We start from the raw sequence: 14792 nt of genomic DNA, 5'->3' as shown, positions 1-14792 counted from the left end.
AAACGGACAGACTCAGACTAAGCATGCCAAGTATTTGAGCTCCAGTTATATCTTTAAAACTTTGAACAATTCTTCCTTTATCTTCCCACCACTTTTCTCTCTCAACTTCACATGCTTTGTTTTAAAACTCAGTAAGTTTACTTAGTATTGCCTGAATAAACGTAGATGTGGGACCATCTGCTTCAGCATGTACATCCTCCTGGAAACACATCCTTGAAGAATACCAATGGGGTGTGTCAACAGCTCCTCAGGTAGAGGTGGGGCATCAGGAGCCCTTTTCCATTCCATGCTGGGTTATGGTCTGATTTGAGCTTGCATAGGTCTCCAGTGTGTAGTCACAGCCACTGTGAGTTCATGTATGTAAAAGCCCTGACAGGCTTGCAAAATGCTGCTTTGCTGCAGATGCCCACTACCTCTGCTTCTTGCAGCCTTTCAAGCCGTCTTTGGGACTGAGCAAATCACATTACATACACATGTGAAATTCTCTAACAAGGAACAGCATTTAAACAAAGTAGAATGGCCTACATAAAAGTAATAAAGACCACAAATCAACAAATTTGTGTAGATTTACAAGTGATTATATCTAAAAACACCATGCAATTGACATCATGATTACATGTTGTTTGCTTGCTTGTTTGTTTGTAAAAAGCCTTTCTCTTGATGTAGTATTACATATCTTTAATCCTAACATTTAGGAGGCAGAGGAGGAGAGTGACAAGCTCAAGGAAAGCCTTAGCTACATAATGAGACCAGGTCTCAAGCAGGTAAACTGCTTAATGTTTTTTATTTACAAATAAATCATGTAATATTTATTGATTAATCTCTATGACATCTGAGACTCGTATCATAATAACCCATCATGTTGGAAGATGGTTGGTAGTAAGGAGTCACCATTAGTTAATGACCATTTGATTAAATACATACTAGAAGGTTCATTACTCCCCACATTTGAGAGTGATTTGATTTCACACAGACTTGCTTTTGAATTTGTTGTTTGTTGTTTAATGAAAATCACCAAGGTATAGAATGGATTTCTTTTTGTCTAAAGGGAAATGGCCATAATAAAATAGTTGTTCTTGTATTATTGACCTAAAGAAATACATGGTAATAAATACAGTGCGGCCTCTGATGATGATAAGGAGAGCTATGTCTATGAGACCAAGAGCTCTGTACTCATGGCATGTGTTGGAATATTTGCTTAAAATCACAGTGATTAAAAAAAAAAAAACCTGGTGGTGGTGGCATACACCTTTAAACTCAGGAGTCCCAGCACTTGGGAAGCAGAGCCAGGTGGATCTCTGTGAGTTTAAGGCCAGCCTGGTCTACAGAGCAAGATCCAGGACAGGCACCAAAACTACACGAAAAAAATAGAAACAAAAAACAAAAAACAAACAAACAAACAAAACTCATAGGGATATGTATCTAGTGAACAAATGCAGATTATACCAATAAAATATAATGATGGCAGAATGACCTTTTAAATAAGCAATGCGTTGTCAATTAGCTATTTAAAATGCCTTAAGTAAACTAACATCAAAATAAATTATGTAAAAATCATGTTTTCTTCTTTTTGTTGTATATTTATTGTAGGAAATAGTGGGTCTGTTTTCTGTGATCATATTCGTGCCTCTTTATTGCCTTTTCTTCTTATTCCCCATCACCTACTGGTACCTACTCTACTTTACAAATAGTTTCACATCTACTCTAGAGTGTTACATATTTTTTTTTATATCTGCACTCTGCGCATATGAGAGAATCCACAGTATTTGTCTTAATTTTACTTAGTTTACTTAACATGATTACATAGGCACCTGAATGTATAAAAGTCTGTAAATATTCTCTTAATAGTTACTTAAAATGTCTTTAAAGTGATATTGTATTATTCTTAAATGGATTTACAGAGTTGCAAAAATACATACTACACCTGCTAGAACTGCTAATTTTTAATGGCTGATTCTGCATTATGCCTGTATACATTTGCACATACAAATAAACAAATATTACAACTAATAATAGGACAGGAAGTAAAACAATGTAAACTTACACAAACGCTTACACAGATGACAACTTTTAAAAAGTAAAAGAGTCTGGGAAAAAGCTCAGTGAACACAACACACACCGAGCAGGTATGATCACCTGAGTTTGGACCCTCTGGACTCAAGTAAAGCTAGACACTGTAGTACCTGTCTGTAATCCCAAGACTCCTAAGGCAACATTAAGAGGCAGAGACAAAAGGATGTATGGAAATTCACAGGCCAGCTGGCTCGGCACATACAGTGGCAAATAGAAAACCCTGTCTTTAAAAGGTGTTCAAGGCCAGGCACCAGTGGTTGTCCTCGAACCTCCAACATTAGCTTTGGCACACATGAGAAGACACACATATGCATATTATACACACATCATCATCATCATCATCATCATCAACAACATCATCATCCACAAACATATATAGACAAACACACACAAAATTAAAAAAAAAAATCAACTCCAGCCAGAAAAGCAGGTAAATGCATAAAACTAGTAAAATTTTGCTGAGTGGGGTATCCCAGACCCAGAAAAACAAATATGATCAGCGCCTTTCTTTGACGCCATCAGAGAAGCTTCTTACTTTAGCAGAGGAACAAATACAGAGATGCACAGCCAACATTATGTAGAAAATGAAAGACTTCAGAACACTCAGCCGTAAACTGGATGTCTCAATCAAATCCCCCCTCTCAGGTCTCAGAGAACCGTGTGGAAGAGGAGGCAGGAACAGTGTAAGAGCCAGAGGGGAAGGGGGACGTCAAGAAAATGAAGCCTTCTAAGTCATAAGATTCAAAGCTCATATGAACTCCCAGAGACTGAGGCTGCATGCACAGGGCCAGCACAGCTCTACACCAGGTCCTGTAATGGCCTCCAAGTTTAGTGTTTTTATGGGATTCCGGAGTGTGCAAATGAGTGGGTCTGATTGTTGTGCCTCTGCTGGGCTCTTCCCTTCGATTGGTTTGTCATGTCCAACTCTGATGTGATGGTCTTTGTTTTATTTATTTATTTATTTATTTATTTATTTATTTATTTATTTATTTACTATTATCTCTTATATGACTCTTTGTTTTCTAATGAGGGCCAGAAAGGGAGTGGATCTGGATGGGTTGAGAGATGTGGTGACATACTGTGTCCCCCAATAAATTTTATCTGATGATCAGAGGAAAAAGCCAGCACTATAGTAAACATAGAAGTCAGGCAATGGTAGCACACACCTCTAATCCTATCATTCAGGAGGCAGGGATCTGTCTGGATCTCTATGAGTTCAAAGCCACACTGGGAAAAGAGCCAACCATGGTGACACACGCGTTTAATCCCAGCACTAACCATAGAGGTCTGGAGGTCTGTTCGGACAGACAGGAAGTGACAGAGTTGGGTAGGAAAAAAAAGTAATGTAGCTGGACAGAGAGCAAATGAGATAGCAGAAACAGAAGGCATATTGGCATGGGTGTACAGGAAGTAGGTCTCTTTGAAGACTGAGGTGTTGGTGAGGTGAGGTTACCTTGCTGCTGATATTATTCTGTATAAATAAAATGCTGATTGGCCAGTAGCCAGGCATGAAGTATAGGCAGGACAAGCAGAGAAGAGAATTCTGGGAACAGGAAGGCTCAGTCAGGAGACGCCAGCCTGCCATCCAGGGAGCAGCATGTAAAGGCAACAGGTAAAGCCACCAAATACGTGGTGACATATAAATTAACAGAAATGGGCTGAGTTTAAGTGTAAGAGCTAGTCAGTGGTAGGTCTGAACTAAAGGCCAAGAAGTTTAATTAATATAAGCTTCTGAGTGATTATTTTATAAGTGGTTGCTGGGTCTGTGGGGCTGGACAGGACCAGAGAAAACTTTAGCTACACAACCTTGTGTCTTTTCCTATTCCTCTGATTTTTCAGGTTTTCATCCCTATATCTGGCTCTGGGTTTTTGTTTAGTAAGACCGTTTAGCAATTCGTCTATAGAGAGAGGGCATAGGGGGGAATATAGATTTGTGATAAGCATAGAGATATTAATGCAATATATAAATAATCATTTAAATTTTTATCAAAATAGACAATTAAGAAAGAGATTATCAATAAATATAAAATTAAAACCCAACACAAATCTACTTAGCTTAATGAGCAAAACAGTGTATATAACTTTTGCACAGTTATACTTAATGAATTAAAAACCCCTCTGTCAGTTCTTGCCATATCCAGCATATAGAAAACTAGTAAGGACATAGCTGAAAGAAACAGGACGGTGGATCTGCTAAGTCTCATTGTCATTTCAAGAGTGCATACAAGAGCAGACTATCAGTTGTTCTGTGGTTCACATGGAACATTTATAAAACCACATTTTAAGACATAAAACATGCAAAAAATAACGTTTAAGAACAGAAATCAGGCAGTGTCCTCTCAGAGTAAAAACTGTTACATTAAAAATAACCAAAATGCCATGAAATCTCCAAATATTTAGATATTATAAGATAAATCTTCAAGTGAGAATGGACCAGAGAAGCAGTCTCAGGACAGATTAAAAACTATAGGGAGTGAAAATAGAATTCCTAACTTCTATTTCCATAAATCATCAAATGTAGTGTTGGGAGAAAAAAAATTAACATCAAATGTGAAAAGTTGAAAAATAAGTAAGTAACTAAGCTTCTGCCTCAGGAAATTGCTGAGATAAAATCCAAATAAACAAAAAGCAATTTGGTGAAAAGAAATGATAAACATTACTGAAGAGAACTGTGAAATTGAAAATGGTCAATCAGTAAATAAAATCATTATAAACATGTATAAAACATCTATGTGCTTGCTAATATGTGTTAATAAGAACCTTTAAAATAAACCAACAAAACCAGAAGTGGGTTGTTTACAAATGTACAAGTAAATTTATTGTGGCAAAGAAATTTAGAGACAGATAAGTGTCTGTTCTGTGAGACAAGGAAATATTTAGACATGAATATTTTTAGTCATATATAACTTTATAAAATTTGAGAATACAAACAATCTGAATATAAATGCTTTTCTTAAAAAGGCTGATACAAAGTCCTGATGTTAGACAAATACATAATAAATTTTAAAATGCAGGAATATGTATATATATATATATATCTTCAAATAAAATCAAAGAAATCAATGAGATTGAGAATAAAATAGAAATCAACAAATCAGTAACTACAAATAAAAATTAAAACCATGGTATTGGTTTAGTCATAACTTTTTTGGATCAAAAATAAATTTAAAGAGTTGACAAGAGAAACCACAGAGCAGAAAATAATTGTAGCATACATCATTGACAAATGGCTCAATGCTAGAATAATTAAATGCTTCCAGATAATTAGCAAAATAGGCAATCTAATAGAATAGACAGTGAATGGCAGATAACTACCTAAGTGTCCCTGTAATGAGTAACAATGACACTTAATAAACTACGTAGGAACTGTCATTACCCTTCTGCAAAAGGATAAAGGTACAGATTATACGTATGAATTTGTCAAAACTATGGAAAAGGAGATTTTGGCCATACTGCTTGTAGTTTGGCACTCCCATTCATGCAGTCACTTTGAATGACTGTATTTCAGCAAATGCCTCCTAAATTCTAACATGGATAAGTTTTAAAAACATGTATATGTATGCCGGGTGGTGGTGGCGCACGCCTTTAATCCCAGTATTCAGGAGGCAGAGCCAGGAGGATCTCTGTGAGTTCAAGGCCAGCCTGGTCTACAGAGCGAGATCCAGGAAAGGCACAAAGCTACACAGAGAAATCCTGTCTCAATAAACAAAAACAAAAATAAAACAAAAAAAAAAAAAAACAAAAAAAAGTATATGTGCATACACACATGCATAAAATGTGCAAAACTGAAACTTACTGTTGAGTATTTGTGAGGAAAAATAGTGTCACCTATAGGAAACAATTTAAATCACTTCAAAATCTTGTATTAAGTGTAACTGTAACAAAGGATTGATAATTTATTATTTGTATCAAGTCATACATACTAAGCATATTTTGACAATTAGTAATAACTACTTCCTTTATAAGAATGAGGACTTGATGATGAAAGGGGACACAAGAGACCCTAGATGTCCCAAAAGGAGTGATTTCATGATCTGCTCTTGGTTATTTGGGAGTTGGCTCTGGTGGGTTTTTTTTTTTTTTAATTTATTGAAAAAAGATTTTGTTTCCTCATACAATATAACCTGATTATAGTTTCCCCTCTCTCTACTTTTCCCATTCGTGCAAATTCCCTTCTCCTCTGGCTGTGGGTCTCTGCATGTTTGTGGTGATATATTGTATCCCCCAATATATTGTGTACCCTAATGAAGCTGATCTGAGGATCAGGGTAAAAAGCCAGCCACTATATTAAATGCAGAATTCAGGCAATGGTAGCACATGCCTTTAATCCTAGCATTTCAGAGGCATAGATCCATCTGTTCAAGGCCACACTGAGAACAGAGCCAGGTGTGGTGACACATGCCTTTAATCCCAGCACTAACTATAGAGGTCTGGAGGTCTATAGAGACAGACAGGAACTGACAGAGCTGGGCAGGAAGAGGAAGTGATATAGCTGGGTGGAGAGAAGAACTGAGATGGCAGAACAGAAAGTCATATAGGCATGGGTAGACAGGAAGCTGAGGAGTTGGTGAGGTGAGGCTGGCTGTAGCTTCCCCTATTCCTCTGATCTCTCAGTTTTTTACCCCAATATCTGGCTCTGGTTTTTTTTTTTTATTAATAAGACCATTTAGCAATTCATCTTACATCTGTTCACATGTGCTTCTCTGATGATGAATGGATAAGGAACTGATATATGAGTATAGCAGAATATTATTAGAAATCATTTTATTGATTTTTTGACTAGTAGTGTTTGGTTTCACCCTAGGTCTCTGGCTTATCTAGTCTCTGGTTCTTGGTTACCCAAGCAGTATTGGGTGTGTGTTCTTTCTAGTGAAGTGAGCCTTTGGTCAAATCAGGCATTGGCTGCCTACTCCACAAGTTCCATGCCTCCGTTGCCCTGGACTATTATGAAGACAAGGCAGATAGTAGGTCAAAGGTTTTGTGGCTGGGCTGGTATACATGTTCTTCCTTTGGTTGTCTGCATAGTATTTTCTGACACTAAAGAGACTAGAACTCCATGTGGAAGGCCCCACGTAGGCACCAGCTCCACTTCTCCATGTAAGTGGGTTGTGTGGGTTTTGTCCTACATATCATGTTTATCTTTCTGGCCTTGGGTTATCTCACTCAGGATGATCTTTTCTAGTGATACCCATTTGCCTGCACATTTTGTGATATCATTATTTTAGAAGCTGACCTACTCCATTGTGTAAATGTACCACATTTTCTTTATTCATTCTTCAATTGGGGGACACTTAAGTCATTTCCAGTTTCTGGCTATTAGGAATATAGCTGTTATGAACATAGTTGAGCAAGTGTCTTTGTGGTAGGATTAAGCATTCTTTGGGTATATGCCCAGGAGTGGTATAACTGGGTCTTGAGGTAAATTGATTCCCAGTTTTCTGAGAAACTGCCATATTGATTTCCATAGTGGCTGTACAAGTTTGCCCTCTCACCAACAATGGAGGAGTGTTCCCCTTGCTCCATATCCTCACCAGAATGAGCTTTCACTTGTATTATTGATCTTAATCGTTCTGAGAGGTATAAGACAGAATCTCAAAGTAGATTTGATTTGCATTTTCCAGATGGTTAAAAATGTTGAACATTTCTGTATTTCTAGGTCATATGAGATTCCACTATTGAGAATTATCTGTTAGATCTGTTCTCCATTTTTAAATTAGATTATTTGGTTTTTTTGATATCTAGTTTCTTGAGTTCTTTGTATGTTTTGAATATCAGCCCTCTATCAGTTAACAAAATGTGAAGTTAACAAAAATCTTCTCCTATTCTCTAGACTGCCACTTTGTTTGATGGACAGTATTCTTTGTCATACAGAAGCTTTTAAGTTTCATGTTTTCCAATTTGTTAATTGTTGATCTTAGTGTCTGTTCAGTCAGTGTTCTGTTCAGAATGTTACCTCCTCTACTCATTCATTCAAGTCTATCAGGTTCGGTTTATCTGGCTTAGGTCAGGAATTTTTTTTAATGTCTTGATTTTTAACAACTTTCAAGTAAATTTAAACACGACAATTTGCTGATGGTTTCAAATTTCTCCTATGTAGTCTACATTTTAAATAACTTGGGTGGTTTAGAGAGCATTTGCTGCATATATAAGATAGACATGAAAACAGGACAAGGAATGAGTAGGGAAAGACAGACAGAAAGACAGAAATAAGACATTATTTGTCCTTTAAGATAGTAGTTGAATAACTTAATGTGCATGCTAAAAAAAAAATGACATGTGGAACACAAGTACCATAATGTATTTACTTCTAGCAAGAAGAAAAAGAAAGCACAAGAGGAATCAGACACCATGTTTCTAAGCAAATTGTTTAAGATGCTGTCTTCTGCACTAACCATTTTGTAGATTATTATTTTTCTAAAATAAAAGTGAAATTTTCAGGACTTCAGTTTATTTTCAAAGCTCCATTATTGTCACTTGTCAGAAGGGCACATTAAGTTACTCCATATTTTAATGTTTGTCCAATAGTGGCACCCAACAATGTTTTCATATGGTGAAAAGTGTTCCAGGACACCGAACCTGCCTGTGTAGGTAGCAAGAATGTGGATATAGGGTCAGATTGTCATTTGCCTGCCTGTTGTTCATTTGTAGTTTTTCTTTTCTTTTCTTTTCTTTTCTTTTCTTTTATTATTGAAAATAGATTGTTTTCATGCAATATATTCTGATATTGTTTCCCCTTCCGCAACTCCTCACATATCTTTCCTACTTCCTTACCCATGCAAATCCACACCTTTTCTTGCTCTCTCTCATTAGAGAACAGGCATGTTAAGATGATGATTATGATGATGATAATAATAAGATAAAAACAAACAATTCTGCATAGGATGAATTGAAACAAATAAACAAAAAGAAAAAAAAAACAGCCAAAGAAAAAGCACAAGACTCACATATACACAAGGAGACACATACATTTGTATATATCAAAATCTCATAAAGATACGTATCGATTGGAAGCTGCAATATATATGTGAAAGATCTGTAGGGTAAAAAAAAAACTGTAAGATATAAATGACAAGACAAAGAATTACAAGCCAAAATAAGCTCTACAAACACCATTGAGTTTGTTTTGTGGTGACATCTACTACTGGACATTGGCCTACTTGTGCTATTTGTATACTCAGTGAGACTCCCTTGGAGAAAATTAATTTTTCCTTTATGAGAGGTTATCAACTGGACTTAGCTTCTAGGTTAAGAATGAGGGCTTGCCAACAGAATGGGAAAAGATCTTCACCAACCCCACATCTGACAGAGGATTGATCTCCACAGTATATAAAGAACTCAAGAAACTAGACATCAAAATACTGAACAGTCCAATTAAAAAAATGGGCTAAAGAGCTAAACAGAGAATTCACAAAACAAGAATCACAAATGGCTGAAAGACACTTAAAGAAATGCTCAACACCCTTAATCATCAGAGAAATGCAAATCAAAATGACTCTGAGATACCACCTTACACCTGTCAGAATGGCTACGATCAAAAACACCAATGACAACCAATGTTGGAGAGGATGTGGAGCAAAGGGAACACTCCTCCACTATTGGTGGGAATATAAGCTTGTACAACCACTGTGGAAATCAGTATGGTGGTTTCTCAGAAAATTAGGAATCGAACTACCTAAACACCCAGCCATCCCACTCTTGGGCATATACCCAAGGAATGCTAATTCATACCATAAAGATACATGCTGAGCTATGTTCATAGCAGCACCATTTGTAATAGACAGAACCTGGAAACAACCTAGATGCCTGTCAACAGAAGAATGGATGAAAAAAATGTGGTACATATACACAATGGAGTACTACTCAGCAGAGAAAAACAATGAAAGCATGAAATTTGCAGGCAAATGGACGGAACTAGAAAAAAATCATCCTGAGTGAGGTAACCCAAACCCAGAAAGACAGTCATGGTATGTACTCGCTCATAAGTGGATTCTAGATATAAAATAAAGAACAATCAGACCACAACCCATAGAACCATGGAGGCTATATATATAGCATGGAGGTCCCTAGGACGACTGTGGCTTATAATAAATTTCGGCTTTACTCAATTATTGAAAAAAATAGCCAAGTGAATGGAAACACATGAACTATGAACCAAAGGCTGAGGGGCCCCCAGCTGGATCAGGCCCTCTGAATAGGTGAGACAGTTGATTGGTTAGATCAGTTTGGGAGGCAACTAGGCAGTGGGACCAAGTCCTATGCTCATTGCATGAGTTGGCTGTTTGAAACCTGGAGCTTATGCAGGGACATTTGGCTCAGTCTGGGAGGAAGGGACTGGACCTGCCTGGACTGAGTCTACCAGGTTGAACGCAGTCCTCAGGGGAGGATTTGCCCTGGAGGAGGTGGGAGGGGGGAGAACAGGGGAACCCGTGGCTGATATGTAGAACTGAATGGTATTGTAAAATAAAATAAAATAAAATAAAAAAAAACACTCAGCAAGCAACTTAAAAAAAAAATGAGGGCTTGCATCCACTTCCCTTCTCAGTCTGGGACACCATCTGGCTTAGACCTGTACCTGCTGATACAGTCTCTGTGAGTTAGTTCATATGTATATCAGTCCTGTTGTGTCTAGAAAGACTTCTTATTTTCATGTATTCCATCCCCTCTGGCTCTTGAAATCTTTACACCTCATCTTTTGCATAGTTCCCTGAGCTCCAAGGGGAGGGATTTGAATGGGGACATCCAATTAAAAACTGAATATTCCGAGATCTCTTACTCTCTACAGAATGTCTGGTATCCGGTCTCTGTATTTATCCCTACCTATACAATAGGAAACCGCTGATGATTGCTGAGCAAGAACTGATCTATGTATAGCATTAGGAGTTATTTTATTGCTATATTCCTAGCAGATTCATAGTATTTGGTTTTTCCCCTAGGCCCATGGCCTATCTAGCCTCAAGATTTTGACCGCCCAAGTGGTGTTGGAGATAGGTCCATCTCATGGAGTGGGCATGAAATCAAATCAGATCTTGGCTGGTTACTCCCACGAGCTTTGTACCACTATTACACCAATAGATCTTCCAGGCAGGTCACCATTGTAGAGCACAGGTTTTGAAGGTAGGTTCCTGTTTACAATTATCCTGTCCTAGCGTGCAGAGTACATTCCTGTACCATGAACACTAGTAGGCAAGGATGAAGGCTTTAAATAGATAGACATCATCTTGACTTCCCTATATTCAAAGAGATATGTAGGTGTTGTCTTCAAAATAGGTTCTTACTGTCCGTTTATGGAGAGCAATAGCCTGTGTTATTTGAGGGTTTCCATGGGGCCCCTTTGGCTACCAACTCAGTCAGATGTAATCCATTCCTTGCACTTGGAGGTTTTATTTGGTGGCAAGAGATGTTAATTTTTAAACCATCATTAAAAGTTCAATGTTCCAGGTTTTCTGTGTTAGATATACATGTTTATTCTATCTTCTCCTAGCTTATAATTAAATCATAGAAAAATTATGAATCAGAATAATGTTTGGACAGTCACTGAGGCATGGATTAGGCTAAGTGCACTACTTCAGTTGCTGGCTCTGACTGCCACAATGGTCCAGTGATTTGAAGGAAGGCTATTATGATGTAATTTTGTTCACAGCTATGACAGCTCAGGCATCTAAACCCTGTAGTCTTCCCACACTGTGCTAAATATTCTTATGCAAATTTTATCTTATCATTAATAAGTGGCAAATTTACATGTATATAATGTAACTGCTTTAAAATAAATTTATTGGTGGTTTATTATCACTGAGAGATGTATATATATTTTCATATGCAAATATTCCTGTGGTCACAAGAATATTTATCAGGCAGAAAGGAGCTGAAATGGAAAATGTTGAAGAAGTTCTGCCTCAAACAGCCAAAATGTTTGCCTTATCCTTCCTAAAATATACTTTGTCCATTTTTTGGTTTTGCTTTTTTTTGCTTTTGTTTTTTAAGACAGGGATTCTCTGTTTATGTGCCCTGACTGTCTTGGAACTCAGTTTGTAGATCAGAATGGCCTCACATTCACAGCGATCCACCTGCCTCTGCCTCCTAAATTCTGGGATTAAAGATGCACACCACCGCTGCCTAGCTACTTCATCTATTTTTCACAAAATATTCTGTTCAGTGGCAAATAAATGTTCCACTATGTGCCCAAGGGACTCCTAATCTAGATTGGCAAGGTAGTGGACTATCTTGAGATATGCTCTTTGCTTACCCCTGCCTTCTTTGAGGATATACAAAACCACACATGTTATAACTTTTTCAGATATTTTCACCTGTGAACCCTAAGTGCAACTAAGCTGTCCTCTTGATGCATTCCTTTCCAAGGACTTTAAGTTGCCAACTGCTTGTTTGTCAGTGTGCACAGGAGAAACCCTGGGCACATGTTCTTTATCAGCAACTCTCATAAGAACTAATCAAACATTATTTCAATATACTTCCTTTATGATTAAATTGTGATTATTACTCATATAATACATTATGCTCGGCTGTCTGTCCATAACAATCACATCACAGGTGTTGCTCAGAGGCAGTAAACTGAGTAGCTTTTTTTCAGACACCCTGCGATCTTCCATATGATTGCACTCAATTTATTAGCAAGACCATGAACCAATGAGAATATCTACCAGTGTTTGGCAGCCTGGGAACAGTGTACTTTTATTCTGCTCCTTCTTTGTGGTATTACCCATGTTTCCACACGGTGGTGGTTTTTTCAGACACAGTTCAGTGAAAAATAAAAAAATAAAAAAATAAAATGTGTGTATCCGAAAAATATAAAGGGGAAAAAAAAGCACTTATGACATTTCTTAGATGCTAAAGTAGATATGCAGTGTTCACACTTAATAAAATTACAACTGTAATCTGTGGATCATAGATGGTAGAGCAGCAATCCCTTCCAAGGAAAATGATGAAGCCTATTTCAGTAGTTATAGTCATTTAAATAATCATGGAAGCCATAAGCTCCTGTACTTGGTCCCCAGTTGATAAAACTGTTTTGGAAGGATTAGGAGGCATGGCATTTTTGGAAGAACTGAACCAATGGAGGTAGACTTTGGTAGTTCAAAGATTTAAGCCATTCCCACTTGGCTCTTTCTGCCTCATGGTTGCATGCTGTGGGATGGTCTGTATGTCCAATTATTCTGATTGGTCAATAAATAAAACACTGATTGGCCAGTGGCTAGGCAGGAAGTATAGGTGGGACTAACAGAGAGGAGAAAGAAAGAACAAGAAGGCAGAGGATGCTGTCAGCCACCTCCATGAGAAGATGTTAAGATATCCATAAGCCACAATCCACATGGCAACTTATAGATTAATAGAAATGGGTTGATTTAAGATATAAGAACAGTTAACAGGAAGCCTGAGCCATTAGGCCAAATAGTTTAAATAATATAAGAGTCTGTGTATTTATTTTATAAGTGGCTGCGGGACTGCCGGGGCATGGTGGGAGCCTGGAAGAAAAATATTCTAGCTACAGTTGCATCTCAGGATGTGAGTTCTCAGCTACTGCCCCAGTGCCATGGCTGCTGCCTGCTGCTTTGCTCCACGTCATGGTGGCCACAGACTCTAACCCTCTGAAACTGGAAGCCCCTGATAAATTCTTTCTCCTATTAGTTGTCTTGGTCTCTTATCACTAAAAACAAAAGGTAACTGAGCCAGCACTGTTGCTCCTGAATCTGAAGATGAAGCAACTTTGATATACTAATGATGATTTTGCAGATTTTTCTAGCTGTCAATTATATAACTATCTTGTTGGGACAAAAGAACAATACAGAAAAAGTGTATACATAGACTTGTGCTTCATCACAAACTCTGGTCAAACCTGGTTGTTATGTGAATCAGAGGATAACCACTAAACAGATGGGACATGCTGAAATAGATATTGGGCCCTATTTTTTTAAATTTCAGTTCAAGGCTTTTTTTTTATTTTTTATTTTTTTACCAGAAGAGACAAAGAATTTACGTCCTTTAGTGCTTGGATTCCTCACACAGTAAGTTCTGTGAAATCAGAATGTCGCAGAGTCCAGAGCATGTCAACAATGACACACTGTTAACTTGTTGCTTCCTTTTACTTTACTAGTGACAAAATGTGATATTATACCTTATCATTAATTAGCAGCCTCTTGAATTTAATAAAGTGTAGTGTTGATTACTGGAGGAATTGTTTTAAAGTTGTGAGAAAATTAAAAAAAAATAGAACCTTTAAATTTAGGTACTGTTTAGTGAAGAGCCCCTTAAATAATAAATTAATATATATTATCTTCATGTTTCTTTTACCTTTTCCTTGTTTCAAAATTCTAACTTTAGCCAAATGCTGTGGCCCATGTCCCCAGGTAGTTGGGAGACTTAGGCAGTACAATCACTTGAGGCCAGTATGAAAGTTGCCTAGACAACATAATGCAGTGATGATATACAGGACAAAATAGGAGTTACAGTTGCAGGTCAGTGGAGGAGGGGTGCTTCTGGGATTAATATGGAACTCTCTGCTTAATCCAGAGTGCCATAAAAACAGCATTTTCATGTTTAATAATGTTCATATTTTATACATATGACTTTGTTCCCTTAGTTTTATTTTTTAAAAGTGTGTGACTTTTTAATTAGTTGCATAATATTTCCATATTCATTATTCACTATCAAATGCCCTTTTCCATCTTGAAAACTTGATACAAGGTATACCATTAGCCTTTATATTT

The sequence above is a fragment of the Peromyscus maniculatus genome, chromosome 15 (genome assembly GCF_049852395.1).
Source record: "Peromyscus maniculatus bairdii isolate BWxNUB_F1_BW_parent chromosome 15, HU_Pman_BW_mat_3.1, whole genome shotgun sequence".
NCBI classification, from domain to species: Eukaryota; Metazoa; Chordata; class Mammalia; order Rodentia; family Cricetidae; genus Peromyscus; species Peromyscus maniculatus.
The sequence above is the reverse complement of the archived record's forward strand: the minus strand, read 5'-3'. Positions refer to the sequence as shown.